We start from the raw sequence: 24,069 nt of genomic DNA, 5'->3' as shown, positions 1-24,069 counted from the left end.
ACGACTGAGCCACCCAGGCGCCCCGGAAGCCGCAGTTTCAAAGTAGTTCTTGTCTTCAGGGAGCGGGCAAGGTTAAAACTCTTTCCATAATAATACTAAGACTCTTCTTTCCCCTTTTCCAGATGTTACATGGTGTGATGGCATAGTTGCTCTAATGTTAACATATGGTGAGTTTATTATGATTTTTAAATAAGTAAATTGATACATACTTCAATATTTCCTAAGTTTTAATTTCTAACATGGTAATAATTGATTGATACAAACAAAAGCTCTTTTGTTTATGGGATCTTCCATAATCTTTAAGAGGGCAAAGGGATGCTGAGACCAAAAAGTTCAAATACTGCTTTTTAGAGTAATATAAGCAGTTATTTGAAGAAGTTAATGTTCATACATTTATATTGTAAATGCACTTGTGGATATTTAGATATTATTTTCTGGGTCCTATATAGTTGCCACAAACTTGTGCTGTATTAGTATGTAAATACCTACTGTTCAGGTTTTTTTTTTTTTTTCAAGCATCTCTATTAAAATCATACATGATTGGGCGCCTGGGTGGCTCAGTTTTGGTTAAGCGACTGCCTTCGGCTCAGGTCATGATCCAGGAGTCCTGGGATCGAGTCCCTCATCGGGCTCCCTGCTCAGCAGGGAGTCTGCTTCTCCCTCTGACCCTCCTCCCTCTCATGCTCTCTGTCTCTCATTCTCTCTCTCACAAATAAATAAAAAATCTTAAAAAATAAAAAATAAAAAAAATAAAATAAAATCATACATGATTCTTGTGACACATATTTACAGTTGATATCACCTGCCATTCATTATGAGATAATTAATTTGGCAACTTGAGGTTTTAAATAGTTGTGCATTTGTCATTGCCGATTGAAGTTCACCTTATAACAAATAGCTGTGAATCATTCTAAACAATTGATAACAAATAAGCTTTCAAGGCTTAAAATTGTGACAAATCTTTTCTGAATTTAGACATTTATCTTGATTTATCTGGATTATAATACTTTGTATTTGTAGATTGCTTGTATTTCTAAATTAATAGCTATATTTACTTCACTTAGGGAATCCGCAAAAATGAGTAAGATTCTTCAAAACATGCTGGTGGAAGTAATTTAAGTTTAAGATAACAAAGATAGTGACATGTAAAAACTCTTTTAATGGTATAGTGTCAAGGTTTAAAAATTTTTCAGAGTTCCTGTGTTTCCAATATTTATACCAACATTTAGGATTTGAATAATGTTTATATCAAGTGGCAATTGAAATAATTGTATAATTATGGAAATTCATGTATAAGTTTATTTTGATTATAGAATATCAATAACATACTAATATTGAGCTAAATTATATGCTTGAAAATCTTGAAATATTGAATTATATGAATGCTCTTTTTAGATAGGCATTATAGACAAGGGAAAATAGTATACTTTGGGGAAGAAGATTATTGCAAATTGTAAAGCATTCAATTATATACATTTTCAATTATTAAAATGACTATAGTGAAAGTTTTATCACAAATATTTCCAAGTATCAAACTATTTTTGTATGTTGGAGGACATAACAAAAGCTATTTATTTAGTACTCTAAAAATTAATCTGAGTATATTAAGTAAAACCCCAGTTAACTGCCATGATAGGGTATTCTTTTGATTAATAGAACTTTTCACATGTCTATGAAAGCTTATGCCCTAATCATGACAACTTTTTTGAAGATCTGAAGCTGAAAAAATGGAAAACCAGTGTCATGGAGTATATATGGAATTTACACAAACTTTAATTAACTTTTTTTGTATAGGCACAGTATTCACATAGTTTATATTAAAAAAAAAATCCAGAGTGAAAATCCTTCCTTCAGTCCTTTGCTTCAACCACCAGTTCCCTTACCTGGAGTCAACTTGGAGTCTTTGGTACAAGTCACCACCACCTTTTGTCTGGATTACTGCAAAAGCATCCTAATGGATACCCCTCTTCCTCCTTTGCTCATATATTCTCCACACTGCAGCCAGAGTGGTGCTTTTAAACATGATCACATCATATCACTCTTCTCTGAAGACCCTTAGTAATTTCCTCTCTTACTCAAAGTAAAAAAACAAAATCCTTACTAATGTTGACCAAGCCCTACAGAATCTGCTTCCCCCCCCCATTTACATGTGTGATATTCTTTCCTCCTTCCTCATAATATTCCATCATTCTGACTTCCTTATTTTGTTCCCTGCTCCTTTGCACTTGTTTCTTCTACCTGCAATGTGCTTACTCTGATATCTTCAGGCCTGTTCAGGCTTCTGAGCAGATATCTCCTTATCAGAAAGACTTTTCCTGACCATTCTGACCACCCAGCATTCCCTAACCCCCTTCCCTGAATATTTTTCTCATAAAACTTCCATGGCTGTTTATAAATATACCCAGAATTTTTAAATTCAAATGTAGTGAGGCCAATAGATGAGAGAAGGTTGTCACTGAAAAATAGTTTGTTACAGTTTGCAAGAGGAAGAGGCATTCAGTGCTATGCAGGGCCATATGCGGAAGGATGGTGGCAGTGGGGCTACTGTCAGGATGCAGAAAGTGTGAAGGGAAAGCATGGGCTAGAGCCATTATTGTTTTTGTGGGAAGAAATGGGAAAGACAGAGCAAGCAGCGGAGCAAGTTTAGGATTGGATAGTTTGAATAATTTTGGCAGGCTCTAAGATATGCCTGGTCCCTAGATTCCGAACGGATTCTCAGGCCCTTACTAACTCTACTTGGATTATCAATGTAAGCATGAATTTTGTATTTTATACCTTTTATTTACCTGTTTAAAGTTTATACAGGATTGTGACATTCCTTATTTACTTTTGACTTTCACAGCAATCCTACAAGGTCACTATTTCAGTTATCTCCATTTATAGCAACAAAGACAGCTCCAGGAGGACAAGTAATTTTGCCTGAGATTAGTGTAAGTGCCAGAACATGAATCATTTCCCCCCCATCTTCTCTTCCTTATCATTCTTTTGCTTTAGAACTTCTTGTGGGTTTTCCTGGCTAATAGACAAAATTCAGCCACCTTAGCTGGCATTTAAGGCTTTTACTGTTTGTTTCCTATCTATCTTTTTTTTTCTGCAAAGTTATGTCCTAGGCAAAGTGATCTCTGTACAGTAATTTGGACACATGGCACTTTGTCACCTCTGTACTTGTGTATGCTGTTCTCACCACTGGGACTGTTCATCTTGACATGATTGATCATTCAAGGGCTACCTTTTCTGTGAACCATTTTCATTGCCTTCTCCCTCTGCCCACCCTAGCTGTATAGAAATTTCTCCTTTTTCTAAACTCTAACCTTTTTACCTAAAACTCATATAGCACTTAGAAAAACAATCTTGTAATAAATATAGTTACCTGTATTTTTTATTTTCCTGTGGGTTTATTTTATTGCTTATAGTTCTTCTATACAGTCGAAATCAGCACTGAAAAGTTTTTGTTAGCTGTGGCTTACTCCTCTACCTCCCAACATCAGCAAGTAGCACATTGCTTTGTATATATTCATACTTGATAAGTATGCATTGAATAAAACATTAATCTTTTGGGTGAATTGGGATATATTCATTGAGAATACAATATGCTATAATTAGCGGAAGCATTCATATGAAGATAGGTGGATTAATGAATTACTGTAAGGCACTTAAGTTTTATTTGAGAACCTTCTGAAATCTCAGTGTGTTCCTGTATACTTGCATTTTAAATAATCCTTAATCAATTAAATAAGTGCCCTTTATACTCTTTGAATTTTTTAAATTTTATTGTTATGTTAATCACCATACATTACATCATTAGTTTTGATGTAGTGTTCCATGATTCATTGTTTGCGTGTAACACCCAGTGCTCCATTCAATACGTGCCCTCTTTAATACCCATCACCAGGCTAACCCATCTCCCCACTCCCCTCCCCTCTAGAACCCTCAGTTTGTTTTTTGAGCTACAAGCTACATTTCATATTTAACACCATTTGAAGTTTTAAGTAGTATTAAAGCCCAGCCCTTAACAGACAAAAGATACTTTGGGACTAGAAACATTGCAACATATGTTTTAAGATCCTTGTGATGTACCATGTATCATTATATTCCATATTTGTCATATCTTGCCACTTGCTGTGAATATCTCTATGTTATGTAAGATGCCACAATCAATTGGGAAATTGGGAAGATACACTTACTGGACAAATTTGAAAAAAGGGTATTATTTCTAGAGCTATTTCACAATTTTCAGTGTTTGTTTTGCTAAATTGAGATGGGGTTGATATTTAGTACCTGTATTATTTTCTTACAGCTGTTGTAATAAATTACCACAAACTTGGTGGCTGGAAACATCAGAAGTTTATTTTCTTACAACTCTGGAGGCCTGAAGTCCAAAATATTTATCACTGGGCTGAAATTAAGGTGTTGGCAGGGCGACACACTCCCTCTGGAAGTTCTAGGAGAGAATACATTCTTTGCCTCTTCGAGCTTCTGTTGGCTGTCAGGATTCTCTGGCTTGCAGCCACATCACTCTAATCTTCAGGGTCAGCATCTTCAAATCTCTCTCTGCTCTGTCTTTATATCCTTCTTTTCTGTGTGTAGTCAAGTCTCCCTCTTTTTTTTTTTTTAAGATTTTATTTATTTATTTGACAGAGAGAGACACAGCAAGAGAAGGAACACAAGCAAGGGGAGTGAGAGAGGGAGAAGCAGGCCTCCGGCTGAGCAGGCACCCCCACACAGGGCCAGATCCCAGGACCCCGGAATCATGACCCGAGCCGAAGGCAGACACTTAACGACTGAGCCACCCACGCACCCCTCAAGTTTCCCTCTTTTAAGGATACATGTAATGGCATTTAGGGTCCACCTGAATAATCTAGGATGATCTTTCCATCTCAAGCTCCTTAACTTCATCATATCTGCAATGACCTTTTTTCCTTATAAGGTAACATTTACAGGTTGATATCTCATTTGTGAGTTTGATTTGCATTTCTCTGATGACTAATGAAATTGAATACCTCTTCATATCTATATAGGCTTTTCTTATGTGAATCATTTGCTCATATTTTTTCCTATTGGTTGTCTGTTTTCTTTTTATGAGAAATTGATTTGTAATTGTGCAAATTCTTTGTTAGGTGGATGTGTTGCCAATATCTTTTCCACTCTGTGACTTGTCTTTTCATTTTCTTAGTTGTGTCTTTTGATGAGTGGAAGGTCTTAATTTTTTTTTAAAGATTTTTTATTTTTTATTAGAGAGAGTACAAGCAGGGGGAGCGGCAGGTAGAGGGAGAGGGAGAAGCAGGCTCCCTGCTCGGCAGGGAGCCCAATGTGAGTCTCGATCCCAGGACCCTGGAATCATGACCTGGGCCGAAGGCAGCCCCTTGACCGACTGGGAGCCACCCAGGTGCCCCCGGAAGGTCTTAATTTTTATGTAGTTCAATTTAACAATCATTTCTTTTATGATTAACACATTCCGTATCCTGTTTAAGAAATCTTTGCTTGCTCTGAGGTCATAAAGATGTAATTCAGGGGCTCCTGCCTTGCTCAGTCAGTAGAGCATGCCACTCTTGATCTCAGGGTTGTGAGTTCAAGCCCCACATTGGGTGTGGGGATTTCTTAAAAATAAAATCTTAAAAAAAGAGATGTATTCCAAATTTATCTTGGAAACTTTATTTTTAAATCACATTTAGCTTTATAATTCTTGTGGAATCAATTTTTGCATATGGTGTGAGGTAAGGACAAGATTCACTTTTTCAGATGGATATGCACCATATTGTCTCCTTTTTCATAAATCAACTGGCCATATATGTACAAATTAATTTTGTTTTATAAAGTGATGTATGTGCTAGGAATTGTATTTGGTACTAATGATATAGCTAGAAATAATAGAGGTTATCTGTTCTGAAGATGATCTTCATTGAATGAGGAAGATAATAAATGAGATAATAATGAAAAACACAGTAATCATATTAAAGTTGTATGTTGTGAGTTAAGGGAATAAGTTTTTCTATGAGGAGATGAGGAAAACTCTGCTAGAGGTGGCAGAATTTGAGCTGGGTCTTGAAAAATGAGTAGGAGTTTTATAAATGCACCCCATAGTAGGAAAAATAGTGAAAAGACACAGGATTGTCAAAGAGTAAATGTATTCATAAAATGGTGAGAAGTTTGCTATAGGAAGAAGTGTGCAAGAAGGTGAGAGGGAGGAGGACAAAGGAGGACCAAGAGTTGATGGATACAAGGCTAGAACATTTTAGGCAGAGAAGATTACATGTGTAGAACTAAGTAATTATAAAGGAACATGGTATATTTATCAATGGTGAGAAATTCAGTATGGCTAGAAGATAGATTGTGTTTGCATGGGAGAGTGGTGTGAAGGAGCATCAGGGGAGAGATGAGGAGCTAATGAAGATGAGGATGAAATTTGGGTTGGGCTTTATTTTGAAGGAAATTAGGGAGAAGGAAAGTTTCCAATCAGCAAGTAGTTTTAGGAAAACCATTTTAGGAAAATGAGCCTGGGGGCATAGAGGATAGATCAGAAGGTGGGAGATTGGTAGATGGAAATAAGAAAAATGAGGGTTGGCCAAGGGGTGGCAGTGGTGATGGTGAGACAGTGTCACATGTGGAACAAGTCTGATATATAGTCAAGAGGACTGGTGACCATGAATGGTGAGGAATAGGCAAGTGTGACAGATGACAAATTTATAGTTTGAAAGACTGAGTGAATGGTTACACTATCAACTGATAGAGGAAATATGAGGAGAAGGCTTAGCGGTAGCAAATAATAAATTTTGGACTTAATAGATTTGAGATGTTAGTGCATTAAGTAGTTGGAGACATCTAGGAAAATTAAAAATTGTGTGTGTGGAACTCAAGAGGGAGGTAGGGAGGTCAAGGCTCTAAGTATATATTTGAGAACCATCAGCACAGAGAAGATACTTGAAGCCATAGGAATGGATGAAGTCATCCAAGGAGAGTAAAAGGAGGATTAAGAAAATAAGTCTAGAGTCAATTCAGAGTAACTTGAACACCTAAGAGGAGTAGAGGAAAATGAGTCTGTGAAGGTGGGATTTTTCCACTGCCCCATCTGTGGTTTCTAATTTTCAACAATAGCATTATTTCTTGTGTAATATAAAATAAAATGAAAAGAAACAATAGGTATGAAATTTAGGAAAAACAAGAAAGAGTTATGTCAAGAAGTTAGGGATGTTCACAGCTTTAGATGACACACAAAGTAAAAATAAACCATATAATTTGTTAATGAACTTCCCTTTTCCTTTTCCTTTGCTTTTATTGGGATAATGTATGTATAGGGTTCAAAAAATCAAATATGCTTTACATAAAAGCATTTGATAAAAAGCAACAGTTTTTCTTCCTGCCCAGATCCCCATTTCTCAAAAGCAGCCTATGTTTAACTCTGTTTTTTTTTAGTTGTAAAATGTCTAAATATAAGTATGCTTGTTCCTCTGTATTTTGATTTACCTACTTTAGATCGTGACTGTTGTGCTTGGCAGAATTCTAACATGGCTCCAAAGATTCTCTCCATGGTTTGCATGCCTTGTATAGTCCTTTTCCCTTGAGAGTTGGTTATGCCTGTGAATATTATGGGCTGTTACTCTAATGATTAGGTTATTAGTCAGTTGACTTTTAGTTAATGTAAAGATTATCCTGGGTGACCTATTCAGATGAGCATTTTAAAAAGGGACCAGGACTTTCAAAAAAAAATTCTCCTACCAGACTTGAAGAAGAAAGCGGTCATATTTTGAGAGAAGAGGGCCATCTGGCTAGGACCTAGCTGTGGAAAGCGAACGCTGGCTGACAGAAGCAAGAAATCGGGGACTTCAGTCAAACTGCAAGATGATGAATTTTGTCAACTGTTAGAAAGTTTGGAAAAGGGCTCCAAGCCTCAGATGTGATTGCAGCCCTGGCTGACACCTTGGTTTCAGCCTGATGAGATCCAGAGCAGAGGATCCAGCTAACCTGTGCCCAGACTCCTGATCCACAGAAAATTGTGAGATAATAAATTTGTGTTGTTTTAAACTGATAAATTTGTAAGAAGTTGTCATGCAGAAATAGAACACTAATACAAATTTTAACTTCCAATGAAAAGATATAATTTATTTACTTTTTCTCTTCTTCATTTCCCCTCTCATTATTTAAATGTTGTAATGACTTTAGTTCTTCAAATGGTTTATTTTGTTTGTTTCACTGCTATTTCTTATTCTTTTAAATTTTAGTTAGAATTTTGATTCCTATTAATGTGGAAGAAGGATATTAACAATTGTACTCTTTTTTTCCTCCTGATTTCTGACTTTCACCTAGAGTGAGCATAGTGAAGCCTGCTGGTAGGAGAAACCTGGCTCTAGTCTGGGGCATCTAAGGATGTGCAGCTGCACAGTGATGGAAATATTGTGTAATAAAAACACAGTACACCTGCTCAGAGTGAATTATTATTAATCTATAAGGGATGTGAGTTAATTGAAAAAGGGTATATGCTCTTGCCAGTTGATAAAACTTGGCTGGGTTTCTCAGGGATGCTCTGCCCTGCCTGTTGAAACCATCCCCTGAGATGCTTAGGGAAGACAAGTAAAAGCTGCCAGGAAAAGGCTAAGGGAAATTAAGTGTAGAAACTCTGCCTAGGAGGCTAAAGGATAATTTAAGTTCATCAGATGTCGAGAGACTTAGGTATAATTTAATGCTGGGAAGATAAACAACAGTTTCATCTAATTGGGAAGCCCCACTATCATTGGGTTTTCTGATCCTCTTCAATCTGCTTGAATATTTGCTGTTAGGGAAGATGTATTTTATAGAGAGATCTTTGGAAGTGTGGTAATGTCTTGCAACACTACCTTCTATGCATTCCAGGTTATTACCATTGAGTCTCTTCTATAACCCAAATTGTGTTCTGGGTTTAGTTTAGATTGAATAGAAAAGTTTAAAAATGATAAACAGTATTTCCAATGTTATGAACCTGTCACTGTGTTTGAGTTGCAAGTAGAATAAACCAATTTTAGTCACCTTAAGCAAAAGAGCTTTTTTTGTTTGGGAAGGATCTCAGTCCCCAGGATTGATGGAAAGTGTGGAGAACCCAGCTCAGAAACATGGTGCTATAACTAAAGTAAATGTATGGGAGATTGAAGAACTAGGATAGGGAATCTGAAAGGCTGCACCCCCAGACCATGGGGTGGTAGGTAGAAGAAGAATCTCACCTCTCAGAGGGACTCTTCAGGGACTTCTTTGAATTTCATCAAAGGTTGAGAGTAGGATGCATTGATTACAGTTCCACCAAGACTGTACCCCGTGAAAGAGCGAGTTTCCCAAAGGAGATGGCAGAATTGTTGGCAAGGATGCCTGGATGCCGGGCAGTGGAAAAAAGTTCTGAGGATCACATGGTGTTTAGAATTTGCAAGCCTGAAGGGCATCTAGGTCCTTTTCAGGGCTGTGAAAGGCTAAACTGAAAAGGGATGTTGGGGGAAAGCAGGGATGTCATCAAACATTAAGCTAGACTAAGAAAAGCAATGTCCTTATTCACTAAGCTAGATCAAAAAAGCACCTCTAAATCTGGGAATTTAGACCTGTCTGCTTTAAAATGGTCGTAATCCAAGTCGTAAAGGGAGATGGGAGAGGATTTCACAGTGTTTCCACTTGCCTGCAAAGTTTCTCCACCTTGTCCAATTAATTTCAGATCCAGTGTTCAGAATATTATTATAATATTATTTCTCTTTACTTGTGTCTATGTAGTAAGTCTTGTCTATGTTCTTTTCTATATCCAATTAAATGAAGAATGGGACATACTCTGTTTATTCCTGATTGCTTTCTGACCAGAAACCATGCCTTCCTTGTTCATTGTTGTATTATTCCTCCTAATGTTCTTCTACTCTGTTGTAGAAAGTGCTACTTGGATTGCAAAGTACCCCTCTTCAAGTTACAAAATGTATAGGAAACTGCTTTCTGAATTTCTAAGAGCTTGTTTTTTCAGACCAGTTCTTCACTGGGACAATTAAAGCTGAGATTTGATAATTATCTTGATACTTCAATAGGAAAATTCTCTTGCCTCAATTACATAAAAGTGGATTACTTTGCTATAATTTGAACAGCTGTGTTTGTTCTTCCCATCACTTGGCCACTCAGGTCCTTTGCATAAGTTTCTTTAGAAGGACGGTAGATGCTGAAGAGGGCAGCATCCTTTCAGAGATTGTGAACATCCAGTTGGGATGTGGTTGTGTTGTAAGCCTGAGAGATGGTTACCATGAAGATAATGTGACTGGCTTTTCTATCATCACTTAAAAAATAATTATGTGCTTGACTGCTCCTTGAGGAAAGAAAATATTCTCAAAATAGATTTTCCTTTCCCTTTAAAAGTGGAAACCTTTCCTCATTGCTCAAGAAAAGTGAAGTCTGTATGATTCCTTTAGGCACATATAAGCCTAGATGTGGAAGACTTAGTAGTTTTATCTAACTGCTTATTTAAAAGTCAGTAAAAACTTAGTAAAGGTATATATGATTAGATTATAATGTTCTAGGTTTTTCAGCTTTATAATTAAATTTAAAGTGTCTGTGTTGAAATTTGTTTCAATGATATTAGGGAAAAGAAAAAGTTCTTTTGGGGATGGGGCAAGAGAATTGATTCCTTCTTTAGCAGGTTTCTCTCACTTTTGTGCCTTTTTCCTTTTGAGCCAATTTTTTTTTCTTTTTCCTTTAGAGAAACCTGAAGTTCATCCTTATTTTTCCTTTCTGTCTCATATTCCACAGCCATCAACTCTTGTCTCATATATATCTCTGGAAACCATCCCATTCACTGCTTTCCCACTGCCCAAGTTCAGACTTGCACCATCTATTTTGGAGACAACAGTTTCCATTCTTGACGTCTTCCATCTCAATTCACCTTTCCTATTGCCACCAGAATTATTGTCCTAAAATGCAAAACTCTCTTGCTTAAAACCCTTCTGCAGTTCTCTTTCAATTGTGGATTAAAACCCAAACGTAGGATCATAAGTTCCTCAGTGATATATCTTCTGCAGTTTTCTTTCTCACCAACCACTCCTATCCACACATGTTCCAGGAACACTGAACTGTTGGGTGTCAAATCCAAAAAAATCATTGCCAAGACCAATGTCAAGGAGCTTACCAACTGCATATGTTTTCTTCTAGGAGCTTTATGATTTCAGGTCTTACACTGAAGTCTTTAATCTGTTTTGAGTTAATTTTTGTGTATGGTATAAGACAGTGATCCAGTTTTATTCTTTTGCATGTGGCTGTCCGGTTTTCCAGCACCACTTTATTAAAGACACTTTTCCTTTCCTCTTGTGTTTTCTTGGTTTTTGTCATAAATTGGTTGACCATATATGCATGGGTTTATTTCTGGGCTCTCTTTTCTATTCTGTTGATCTATGTGTCTGTTTTTGGGCCAATATCATAACATTATCGCTTTGTAATGTAGTTTGAAATCAGTGAGTATAATGCCTCCAACATTGTTCTTCTTTCTCAAGATTGCTTTGGCTATTTGGGGTCTCTTATGGTTCTACACAAATTTTAGGATTGTTTGTTCTAGTTCCGTGAAAAATGCCATTGGAATTTTGATAGGAATTGCATTGAATCTATAGATTGCTTTGGATTGTATGTACATTTTAAAATATTAATTTTCCAATTCATGAGCACAGAATGCTTTTTCATCTATTTGTGTCTTCAGTTTTTTTTCTTAATGTCTTACCATTTTCAGTGTAGAGGTTTTTTATCTCCTTGGTTATATTTATTTCTAGATATTTTATTCTTTTTGATGTAATCATAAATGGGATTGTTTTCTAAATTTTTCATTTTTTTTTAAAGATTTTATTTATTTGACAGAGACACAGAGAGAGAGGGAACATAAGCAGGGGGAGAGGGGGAGGGAGAAGCAGGCTTCCCACTGATCAGGGAGCCCGATGCAGGGCTCGATCCCAGGACCCTGTGACCATGACCTGAGCCGAAGGCAGATGCTTAATGACTGAGCCACCCGGACACCCCTAAATTTTTCATTCTGATAATTCATTACTAGTGTATAGGAATGCAGCAGACTTTTGTTAATTAATTTTGTATCCAAAACTTTACTGAATTCATTTGTTAGTTTTACCAGCTTTTTGGTGGAATCTTTAGGGTTTTCTATATATAATAATCATGTCATCTGCAAATGCACGTGAGAGTTTTACTTCTTGTATTTCTTTTTCTTGCCTAATTGTTCTGGTCAGGACTTCCAGTACCATGTTGAATAAAAATGGTTAATTCTTTTTTTTTTTAAAGATTTTATTTATTTATTTGACAGAGAGAGAGCACAAGTAGGCAGAGCAGCAGGCAGAGAGAGAGGGAGAAGCAGGCTCTCCACTGAGCAGGGAGCCCAACATGGGGCTCAATCCCAGGACCCTGGGATCATGACCTGAGCTGAAGGCAGACACTTAACGACTGAGCCACCCAGGCACCCAAAATGGTGTTAATTCTTAAATGTTTGGTAGAATCCGCCAGTAAAGTCATCTGGTCTTTGACTTTTTGGACTTCTTGATTACCAATTTGATCTCTTTACTCATTACTTGTCTGTTCACATTTTCTGTTTCTTCATGATTCAGTTTTGGTGGGTTGTGTTTCTAGGAATTCATTAATTTGGTCTAGGTTATTCAGTTTCTTAGAGTACAATTTTTCATAGTATTCTCTTATAATCCTTTCTGTTTCCATGGCATCTGTGTTAATGTTCCTCTTTTGCTTATGATTTTAGTTATTTGAGTCTTCTCTTTTATTAATCTAGCTAATAATCTGTCAATTTGTTAATTATTTTTAAAACCAGCTCTTTTGTTGATTTTGTCCTTTGTTTTTCTATTCTTTTATTTTGTTTATGTCTGCTCCAAACTTTATTTTATTCTTCCTTCTGCTTATTTTGGGTTTAGTTTGTTCTTCTTTTTCTAATTTCTTGAGGTGTTTAAACTAGGTTGTTGATTTGAGATATTTCTTTTTTTTTTTTTTAAAGATTTTATTTATTTATTTGAGAGAGAGAGAATGAGAGAGAGAGAACACATGAGAGGGGATAGGGTCAGAGGTCAAAGCAGACTCCCTGCCAAGCAGGGAGCCCGATGCGGGACTCGATCCAGGGACTCCAGGATCATGACCTGAACCGAAGGCAGTCGCTTAACCAACTGAGCCACCCAGGCACCCTAGATATTTCTTTTTTTAATGCATACATTTACATCTATAGACTTTAGCACTGCATTCACTGCATCTTATAAGTTTTGCTTTTCATTTGTGTAAAGGTATTTTCTAATTTCCCTTGTGATTTCTTCTTTGACCCACTGGTTGCTTAAGAATGTGTTAATTTCCATATATGTGGATTTTCCAGTTTTCCTTGTGCTATTGATTTCTAGTTTAATTTCATTATGATTGAAAAAGATACTTGTATGATTACAATCTTCTTGAATTTGTTAAGACTTGTTTTGTGGCCTACTATGGTCTATCCTGGAGAAGGATCTCTGTTCACTTGAGAATATGTATTCTGCTGCTGTTGGATGGAATGTTCTTTATGTATCCTAGATTCATCTGTTATAACATGTATTATAAGTCCAATGTTTCCTTATTGATTTTCTGTCTGGTGGTTCTATACATTATTGAAAGTGGGGTATTGCTTTGTATTCTCCCTTCAGTCTGTCTTTGCTTTATACATTTAGGAGCTCTGAGGTTTGGTGCATAAATATTTAGAATTGTTATATCTTCTTGGTCAACTTTTGTATAATGTCATTCTTGGTCTCTTGTTAACAGCTTTGATTTAAAGTCTGTTTTGTCTGATGTTAGTATAGGCACTCCTGCTTTCTTTTGGTTGCCATTTGCATGGATTTTTTTTAATCCTTTCACTTTCAGCTTATGAATGTCCGTGTATCTAAAATGAGTCTCTTGTTAAAAATGTAATGATCCAAAGTGGCACATGCATCCTGATGTTTATAGCAGCAATGTCCACAATAGCCAAACTATGGAAAGAGCCAAGATGTCCATTCACAGATGAATGGATAAAGAAGATGTGGTATATATATATACAATGGAATATTACTCAACCATCAGAAAGGATGAATACTACCATTTACATTGACATGAATGGAACTGGAGGGTATTATGCTGAGTGAAATAAGCCAATCAGAGAAAGACAATTATATGGTTTCACTCATATGTGGAATATAAGAAACAGTGCAGAAGATCATAGAGGAAGGGAGGGAAAACTGAATGGGCAGTTATCAGAGAGGGAGACAATGAGAGATTCTTAACTATAGGAAACAAATTGAGGGTTGCTGGAGGGGAGGTGGGTGGAAGGATGGGGTAACTGGGTGATGCTCATTAAGGAGGGCACATGATGTGATGAGCACTGGGTGTTATATGCAACTGATGAATTCTTGAACTCTACATATAGTACATTATATTGAACTAATTATGTTGGTTAATTGAATTTAAATAAAAAAATAAAGAGTCTCTTGTAATCAGTATATAATTGAATCTTTTAAAAAAATCCATTCAGCCAATTTATGTCATTTGATAGGAATTTAATCCATTTACATTAATTACTGATAAGGAAAGATTTACTATTGCTAATTTTGTTAATGTTTTCTGTGTATCTTTTTAGTTTATTTGGGGGAGAAGAGAGGAAAGCGGAGAAGGAAAGGGAAAGAGAGATTATTATTGTTATTTTTTAAAGATTTTATTTATTTATTTGAGAGAGAAGAGAGAGAGGATGAGCGGGGAGAAGGGCAGAGGGAAAAGCAGACTCCTCGCTGAGCAGGGAGCCCGATGCAGGGCTTGATGACGGAACTCCGGGATCGTGATCTGAGATAGTCGCTTAACCAAGTGAGCCACCCAGGCGCCTTGGAAAGAGAGATTATTAAGCAGGCTTGATCTCAGGACACTGAGATCATAACCTGAGCAGAAATCAAGAGTCAGATGCTTAACCAAGTCAACTAAGTAGCCAACTAAGCGTCCCGGTTTTTTGTATATCTTGTACATTTTTTTCCTCTTCTTTCCTGTCTTTCACTGACTTTGGTAATGATGTGTTTTGATTCCTTTCTCATTTCCTCTGGTGTATATTTTAAAGGTATTTTCTTTGTGATCACCATTCCAATTATATAAAAAATCTTAAAGTTATAGCTTCTATTTTAAACTGATAACAACTTCAATTACATACAAATAGCCTTTACTGTTCCACCCCCCTTTTTTGTTATTGTCACAAATCACATCTTTATATAATATATACTCATTGACATAGGCTTATGGTTTAAAAAAAATGTTTTTGTCCTTTAAACTCTATGGTCCAAAATTACAATAGGTCAGGCTACTGTCTTAGTCCATATATTTACCTTTACTGGAGAATCTTGTTTTTTTCATATGGCTTTGTGTTACTGTCTATTGTCCATATGTTTCAACTTGAATAACTCCCTTTAGCATTTCTTGTCAAACAGGTTTATTGGTAATGAATTCCCTCAGCTTTTGTTTAGGAACATCTTAATATCTTCTTTCTTTAAAATTGAGATGTATTTGAGGGGCACCTAGGTGGCTCATTAGGTTAAGCATCTGCCTTGGCATCAGGTCATGATCCCAGTCTCCTGGGATTGAGCCCCACATTGGGCTCCCTGCTTAGTGGGGAGTCTGCTTCTCCCTCTCCTTCTGCCCCTCCCCACTGCTAGTGCTGTCTCTCAAATAAATAAAATCTTTTAAAAAATAAAATTGAAATCTATTTGCCATATAATATTGTATTAGTTTCAGGTGTACAGCATTGTGATCCAATATTTGTATACATTGTGAAATGATCATCACAATAAGTTTAGTTAATATCTCTCCTTATTTTTTTTTAAGATTATTTTTATTTATTTGACAGAGAGAATGAGAGAGTGAGCAGCTTCCAAGATTGTCTCTTGTACCTTCTTTTGCAGCTTCCAAGATTATCTTTTGGTCTTTTACTTTAGACAGTTTGGTTATAATAAGTCTTTGTGTGGTTCTTTTTGGATTTATTCTAGTTAGAGTTTTTTGAGATTTTAAAATTTGTGTGTCCATTTCTTTCCTCAGATTTGGGAAGTTTGGCCCATTATATTTTCAAATAAGCTATTTGCCTCTTTCTTTTTTCTCCTCCAAAGATTTCTATAATATATATGCTTATCTGCTTGTTAGTGTTCTATCAGTTTGTTAGGCTCTCTTCACTTTTTTCTTTTTTCATTCTCTTTTCTTTTTGTTTCTTGGAATTGATGATTTGAAATGGCTTGTCTAAATTCTTTGATTTTTTTCACCTGATCAAGTATGCTGTTCAAGTACACTAATGAAATTTTCAGTTTAGTTATTGTATTTTCCAGCTCTAGAATTTGTGTTTGGTTCTTTTTTTTTATAGTTTCTGTTTCTTTGTTTATGTTCTTGTTTTGTTCATGCATTATTTTCTTGATTTCTTTTTTTTTTTTTTGACGATTTTATTTATTTGACAGAGAGAGACCCAGCAAGAGAGGGAACACAAGCAGGGAGAGTAGGAGAGGGAGAAGCAGGCTTCTCGCCGAGCAGGGAGCCCGATGTGAGGCTCGATCCCAGGACCCTGGGACCATGACCTGAGCCAAAGGCAGACGCTTAATGACTGAGCCACCCAGGCGCCCCTATTTTCTTGATTTCATTTAGTTGTCTGTGTTCTTTTTTAGTTAACTGAACATCTATTTTGATATTTTAAATTCTTTGTCAGGCAGCTCTTGATCTGCATTTCTTTAGGATTGGTTTCTGGTATATTCTTTTGTACCTTTGACTGGGCTATGATTCTCTGTTTCTTTGTATGCCTTGTAATTTCTTATTGGATTTGGACATTTGAAAAAACAATCACCTCTCTCAGTCTTTGTGTACTGGCTTTGTACAGGGCAATACCTTTGCCAATCAGCCGGGTTAGAAGTTCTGACCTTTGAAACTTTTTCTGATCTCTTGCTCTTCCTGGCATGTGCCTGTGGAACTATAGGTTGAATGTTTTCAGCAGCTTCTGAACTCTGGTCTGGTCTTGTCAGCACTCAGAGTCAACTAAGACAGACACCATGACAGAAGCCTTTATACAAGGCAGAATTTTGAATGTGGAGTCTACTTCATATTTCCATGCTGAGGAAGGAGCTCTGGTATGGAGTTTCCTCCTGGATGCTCTGTACTATGCTGCATGGGGCAAGGGACATGGACAGGTGTGCCAAATGGTATAATTTTTCCTACTCCTTTCACTGGAATCTCTTCTTAGTTTTCCAGTAGCTTGGATGCTGTAGCTTTTTTACCTCTAGAGTTCTTACATAGGTATTCTGGTACATATATTTTTAAGTCAGTGTTTCTATGAAGGGAGAGCCAGTAGCCTTATAGTTCACCATATTCCTAGAAATAATATTTTAAAGCAAAATAATTATTTAGAATATAGGATCTATTGTCTATTAATAATGATCTCTTATTCTATTATACTATTAAATAACATGTTTAGAAATTCATTTATTTTCATGTTTACTTTATCCTGACCTGCACTTTTGCTGTATCAATTTATTTTAGGGGAAGACAGGCTCATCTTTGGGTTCCTTAAATTCCAATTAACTATTTGCCTACACAGTACAAATACCATATTTTTTGATACTTAAATTTTTTAAAAAGACATTATTTGTGTTCAGATAATAGGCTACCAAATAGGCTTTCTGTGCATATGTGTGTGTGGATGCATACATGTGTATATGTAATGAGGAGGCCAAGGGAAGAGTAGGGTCTTTCCTCCAGACTTACTACAAGTAGGATACCTGCATTTGAGACTAGTGGAAATAGGGTGTTTGTATTGGAATTCATCTATGGATGCATTGAAAGCAGGGAAGAGTTCAGATTATAGGGTATGGTCTTTTGGAATTAGTAAATTATGAATAGTTATTTATTGCTTCTGTTTCTCATTGCCAAGGTCATTGTGTGATTATGCTAATAAAGGTGTATTTACTACTTACCTAAGGTAACGTTATGGGTTAAATTGTGTCATTTCCAAAAAAAGATACATTGGAGCCCTAACCCCAAGTACCTCTGACTGTGATCTTATTGGAGATAGGGTCCTTACAGAGGTAATTAAGTTAAAATGATGTCGTTAGGGTAGACTTTAATCCAATATGACTGGTGTCCTTATAAAAAGGGGAAATTTGGACATAGAGATAAACACACAGGGAGGGATATCATGTGAACATAAAGGTAGATATTGGGGTGGTATGTTACAAACCAAGGGACAGCAAAGATTTCCAGGAAATCACTAAAAATTAGGTGACAGGTATGGAACAGATTGTTCCTCACAGCCTTCAGATGGAAACAACCCCACGGACACCTTGAACTAGACTTCTAGCCTCCAGACTTTGAGACCACAAATTTCTGTTTAAGCCACTCAATTTGTGGTATAGGAGTCCCAGGAAATGAATAAAGTAACCGCTTATATTATGTTGCATAGTTTTTGTTTTGTTTTGTTTTTAAAGATTTTATTTAGTTGAGACAGAGAGAGCACAAGTGGGGAGAAGGATTAGAGGGAGAGGGAGAAGCACGCTCTCCCCTGAGCAGGGAGCCCAATGCGGGGCTTGATCCCAGGACCCTGGGATCATGACCTGGGCCGAAGGCAGATGCTTAACTGACTGAGCCACCCAGGCACCCCTATGTTGCATAATTAAAACAAATCTTTGTAAATGGTTATCAAAGATGTGCTATATCCATTACTGTAAACACATCCTGAGGTATATGTAGGTTTATGTTATTACTTGTCAATGCTTGAGAGTCTTCCTTTCAATCTAAAATTTGTCTACTCTTACCTCACTCAAATGTTTTAACATTTATAGTGTTGGCCTGTAGACACACAAGGTTCTTTTATGATCTTGGGGACAATATTTGGTAGAATAAATTGATAACTTTGTGTGATATCTTTTAGAGTCACCATCAACTCTGTTTTTCTCTTAAGAGATGTTTGGGTAGGACTCAGACACCCTAATAATTGTGTAAAGAACAATTTTGGAAGGTGAATTGTGGCCAAAGAAAAGAAATGAGCAATTTTGACAAGTCTGGTCTTAGTTTTAGTTTTTTTTTTTTCCTCTTACAAGGATTTTACTTGTCAAATCAGGCTTTTTTCTTTAGAAATTATTTTGCAACATGGATTAGTATCACTTTAACTCATTCAACTTTGGGTTAAATCAAATTTGCTGAGCAAAGTAATACAGTTATTTGTGTGTGCAATAGTAAGGGAAAGAAGTGAATGGCTTGTAACAGATGCTGTGCTTACAAATGTCAGAGTTTTCAATGAGCCCACGACTTTAAAAGGTCATACCATTTTATAGTTTAACATTTTAAACTTAGTAATAAATACAGGGTATGTGTTATACTTCCTACTTTAAATGGATTGGTTTTCCAATTTTCTGTGTCAAAGATGGCTTTACCATCTGTTGCTGTTTTATAACATTCCTTCAAACCCAAGCCTTTCCTCTTTCCTTATGTGCTTGTTAACTTTCAGGAGGTGCTATCACCAAGACCTCACAATATGGAGCTTTATAATATTTGTCCAACAGTGATATGAGTGATTGATTTGGAACAGCCCTCAATGCCAGAAATATATTTGAAGTAGAATTATATGAATTCTAAGATCATTGTTAAAATTCTGGTCAGCATGACTTAGTAAGCAGATCATGCTATAGTCCTTTTCTGCATATCAATTTGATCAGGCCTTGTTTGTTCAAATCAAAGTTGTTTTATTAAAAATTTCTATATCTCTAGTATTTTTGTGTACTTTATTTGTCATGAATTGAGAGAAGAATGTTATAGTCTATTGTGATTATAGATTTATTTTTGCATTTCTATCAGACTTTATATATTTTAAGACTATACCTAATTTCATGATATATCTTGACTATATGCTTTATCATATGAAACATCCTAATTATATGTATACATATTCACTTGATATTTTGAACTTTAATTATAATATGTCTGATTACTCTTTTTATTTTGAATTGTTTAAATTTAAAATTTTTATTTTTTTAAAAAGATTTTATTTATTTGACAGAGAGAGACACAGCGAGAGAGGGAACACAAGCAGGGGGAGTGGGAGAGGGAGAAGCAGGCTTCCAGCAGAGCAGGGAGCCTGATGTGGCACTCGATCCCAGGACCCTGGGATCATGACCTGACCTGAGCCAAAGGGAGATGCTTAACGACTGAGCCACCCAGGTGCCCCAAATTTTTAATTTTTAAATTGAGGTATAATTGACAAATTAGTTTTGGGTGTACTTTACTTTTTTTTTCTTCAAATTTTTATTTAAATTCTAGTTAGTTAACATACAGTGCAATATTGGTTTCAGGAGTAGAATTCAGTGGTTCATCACTTATATATAACACCCAATACTTATAACAAGTGCTCTCCTTAATCCCTATCACCCATCTAGCCCATCCTGCACCCACATCCTCCATCAACTCTGTCCTCTATCGTTAAGAGTCTCAAAAAGCTAAAAATAGAGCTACCCTATGACCCAGAAATTGCACTACTAGGTATTTATCCAAAGTATACAAACATAGTGATTCAAAGGGGTACATGCACCCCAATGTTTATAACAGCAATATCTGCAATAGCCAAAATATGGAAAGAGCCCAGATGCCCATCACCAGATGAGTGGGTAAAGAAGAGGTGGTGTATATATATATATATATATATACACACACACACACACACACACACACACACACACACACACACAATGGAATATTACTCAGCCATCAAAAAGAATGAAATCTTTGCCATTTGCAATGACATAGATTGAACTTGAGAGTATTATGATAAGTGAAATAAGTCAATCAGAGAAGACAAATACCATATGATTTCACTCATATGTGGAATTTAAGAAACAAAATAGATGAACATAGGGGATGGGAAGGAAAAATAAAGTAAGATGAAAATAGGAAGGCAAACCATAAGAGATGCTGAACTCTAGGAAACAAACTGAGGGTTGCTGGAGGGGAGGTGGGTGGGGTGAAGGGGTAATTGGGTGATGGGCAATAAGGAGGGTACTTGATGTAATGAGCACTGTTATATGCAACTGATGAATCACTAAATTCTACCCCTGAAACTAATAATATAGTATATGTTAACTAAATTGGATTTAAATAAAGAATTAAAAAAAGAGTGGTTTGTTTTTATTTCTCTGTTTTTATTTCCCTTTCCATATGTTCATCTGTTTTGTTTCTTAAATTTCACATATGAGTGAATTCATATGGGGTGTACTTTATTTTTTAAAAACATTTAATATCTACTTATTTTTATTCTGAGTCATTTGGTTTGGGATATATCTGGGATAGACAGCTTATAGCTGGGTTTAATAATGCAGTATGATTTTCTACTTTTAATAGAGTAATAGAGTACCTAACTTGCCATTTATTATCATTGTTGATATGTTTGGGATTATTCTTGCAATGTTACTTTGTAATGTATGTTTTATATACTTCCAAATTATGATTTTTTTCATCTTCCCAATTTTCTGCTCTTGTTTTGATCAAAATATTTGTGTTCTGTTTTCCCCTTCTTATGGTTAGGAAATTATACGTTCTATTCCTTTGGACTCTAGGGGTTATTAACCTTTACTTTTTATGGCATACATTTAAACATTTTTTTTTATCAATATCTAAAATAAACCAGTAAGTAAGTCCTTTCTGAACAAGGCAGGGACCTCAATATTCTGCTTCATTCTACCTCCTCCTCCTGGTATCTCCTTCCCATGCTGAGATCATCTGAGATAATAGTTCCAGATCATTATTATTTTAATAGTAAAATTTATTTAGCTAATGTTTTATTGATTTCATTGCTCATCATTGTGTGTCTGGGTTTTTTTTCTTTTTACCCTTTCTTAGATTGTTTTTGTTTGTTTTTCTGGCATTCACATATTGACTCTTACCCCAGCTTTACTGAGGACAAATAAAAGTTATGTATATTTAAAATGTACAATATGATGTTTTGATATACCACATATTGTTTGTAGAGGGCTTATAGGAGATAACATTTCTTTATGTTATCTCTGAAAATAAATTTATTTTGCCTTCATATTTGAATAATATTTTGACTGAAAAAAATTTTCAGGTTCAAATTAATTTTCACTAGAACTTCGAAGATATTTTTCCAGTATCTTCTTGAATCTAGAGTTGGCGTGACATGTGATACTAGTCTGATTTCTTTTTTTCAGTAAATAACAACCTCCCCCACCCCGCCCCATCTTTCCTGTCAAACCTTTTACCTTTTTGACTTTATCCTTGGTGGTTTAAAATTATATAAAAATGTGTCCAGGTATGAGACCTTTTTCATTCATCTTCTTTGGTCCTTCAGTTTTAAGGTCAGGGTCTTTTTTCAGCTACAAGAGTGTATCTTCCATTATTTTTTTGGTTCTTTTCTCTGTTCCTTTCTTTCTGGTCATTTCTTATGGAGCTTTGATAGATGAGGCTGGATCTTCTGGATTTATTCTCCATGTAGTTTACAGTTTTTATATAATTTATTTGGAAATAATTTCAAATTGATAGGAACATTGTAAGAACAGTACAAGGAACTTGTGTACTCGATTTAGAAACCGTTAATCTCTTGCCACATTTGCTTCATCATTTCTCTCTCTTTATGTGTATATATATATTTTTGGAAAGCATTTGAGAATAAATCACAGAGTTGCTTCTCTATTATCCCTAAACACTTTAGTGTGAATTTCCTAAGAGCAAAGATATTCTCATTTATAATCATATTACAATCAATTAAAATCAGGAAATTTAACATTAGATACTAGTATCTGATTTAAATTTTTTTATACATTTCATCTTTTTGTTCCTTTTGGGGTACAGTTTGGGAATTATTAATTTTTAGCTGTGTTCATTTTTTTCCCAGCCCATCTATTATTTGTTGTTGTTTTTTGTTGAAGTATAGTTGACACACAATGTTACATTAGTTTCAAGTGTACAACATCAGTGATTTAACAGCTCTGCATTATGATATGCTCACTACAAGTATAGCTATTATCTGCAGCCCATCTATTGAGTTTTTATTTGACAATCATATTTTTCATTTGTCAGATCTTAGCTCGTTCTTTTTCATAGCCTGATCTTGTTTCATGGATAGTGTGTCTTTTCTTACTTCACTAAAATTATTAATTAAATTTCTTTAAAATTTATGTTCCCTCTAATATTTATTCTTACTAAGTTCATGTGTTCTTATTTCTTCTGTTATTTAGTGCTTCTCTTTTATGTGTTGTTTTTCCTTAATTTTTAAAAAAATTTTATTTAGCTTCTGGAGCAGAGTGCCCCATCTTGCTGGCTGGGAGCTCCTTGAGATCTGGCAGGGTCATCTTTTGCTGCATTGTACACCTACTCACTGCACCTAATTGGAAACATCTGGGGAGAGGAAAGTTGGCGGAGGAGTAGGGGACCCCATTTCAACTGGTCCCCGGAATTGAGCTGGATATCTACCAGACCACTCTGAGCACCCATGAAACCAGCCTGAGATGTAAGAAGATCTGGATCTCTACAAATCACAAGCGGTTGGTTTCAAGGTATGAAGCGGGGAGCCGTGTTTCCGTGGCAGATATCGGAGGATAAACGGCAGCAGGAGGGTGCCTGGCTGTGGGGATCCTACACTGCCGGTGAGTGACAGCCTCGCGTGCTGGGGACGGGGCACAGACTCGCAGACCGGTAGCGGCGGGGAAAGGACTTTAGGGCAGCCCCCGGGCAGAAACCTGGAGCGACGGGGTTGCGCGGGTGAACTGGGAGTGGCTGGCGGTTTTAGAAGCACAAAGGGCAGAGACGTGCCTCTGCCCCTGGAAGCAGGACTGGGGGCGCTGCGGAGGGGTGCACAACCCAGGACACTGCAGTTTATAGCAGCACAGACAGAAACGGAGACAGTGTGGCCTGGAGAGCTCACTGAAGAACATACTGTGGTCTATCTGCTCTGAGGCAGAGGGTTGGAAACGGTCTCTTCTGCTCTGACTCACGGAAGAGACGCGGAAAGCCACCAGGGAAAGCCACCAGAGAACAAAAGCCCCAAAAACTGATTCCCACTGAGCCCATCCTCTGCCACAGGGGGCAGGGCAACTC

General features: G+C 36.3%; 1 protein-coding gene across 6 annotated transcripts in view; it reads left to right on the top strand.

The window, feature by feature from the left end:
* The window catches only part of LOC145723448 (uncharacterized), a 1,060,322-nt gene that overhangs the window by 54,994 nt on the left and 981,259 nt on the right, over positions 1-24,069 (top strand). For 3 of the 6 annotated variants that reach the window (XR_014148506.1, XR_014148504.1, XR_014148505.1), the window contains 3 exons: positions 123-167; positions 2,843-2,930; positions 4,639-11,526. The gene's annotated coding sequence lies outside the window, so the exon portion shown is untranslated. Of the gene's footprint in view, positions 1-122; positions 168-2,842; positions 2,931-4,638; positions 11,527-24,069 lie in introns of those variants that run through there. The other 3 variants (XR_014148507.1, XR_014148508.1, XM_081830597.1) reach the window with 2 other exon arrangements.

This window comes from Leptonychotes weddellii, chromosome 9 (genome assembly GCF_054177405.1).
Source record: "Leptonychotes weddellii isolate Sample4059 chromosome 9, ASM5417740v2, whole genome shotgun sequence".
Taxonomy (NCBI): Eukaryota; Metazoa; Chordata; class Mammalia; order Carnivora; family Phocidae; genus Leptonychotes; species Leptonychotes weddellii.
Note: the sequence above shows the minus strand (reverse complement) of the source record. Positions and strands in the feature narration are given on the sequence as shown.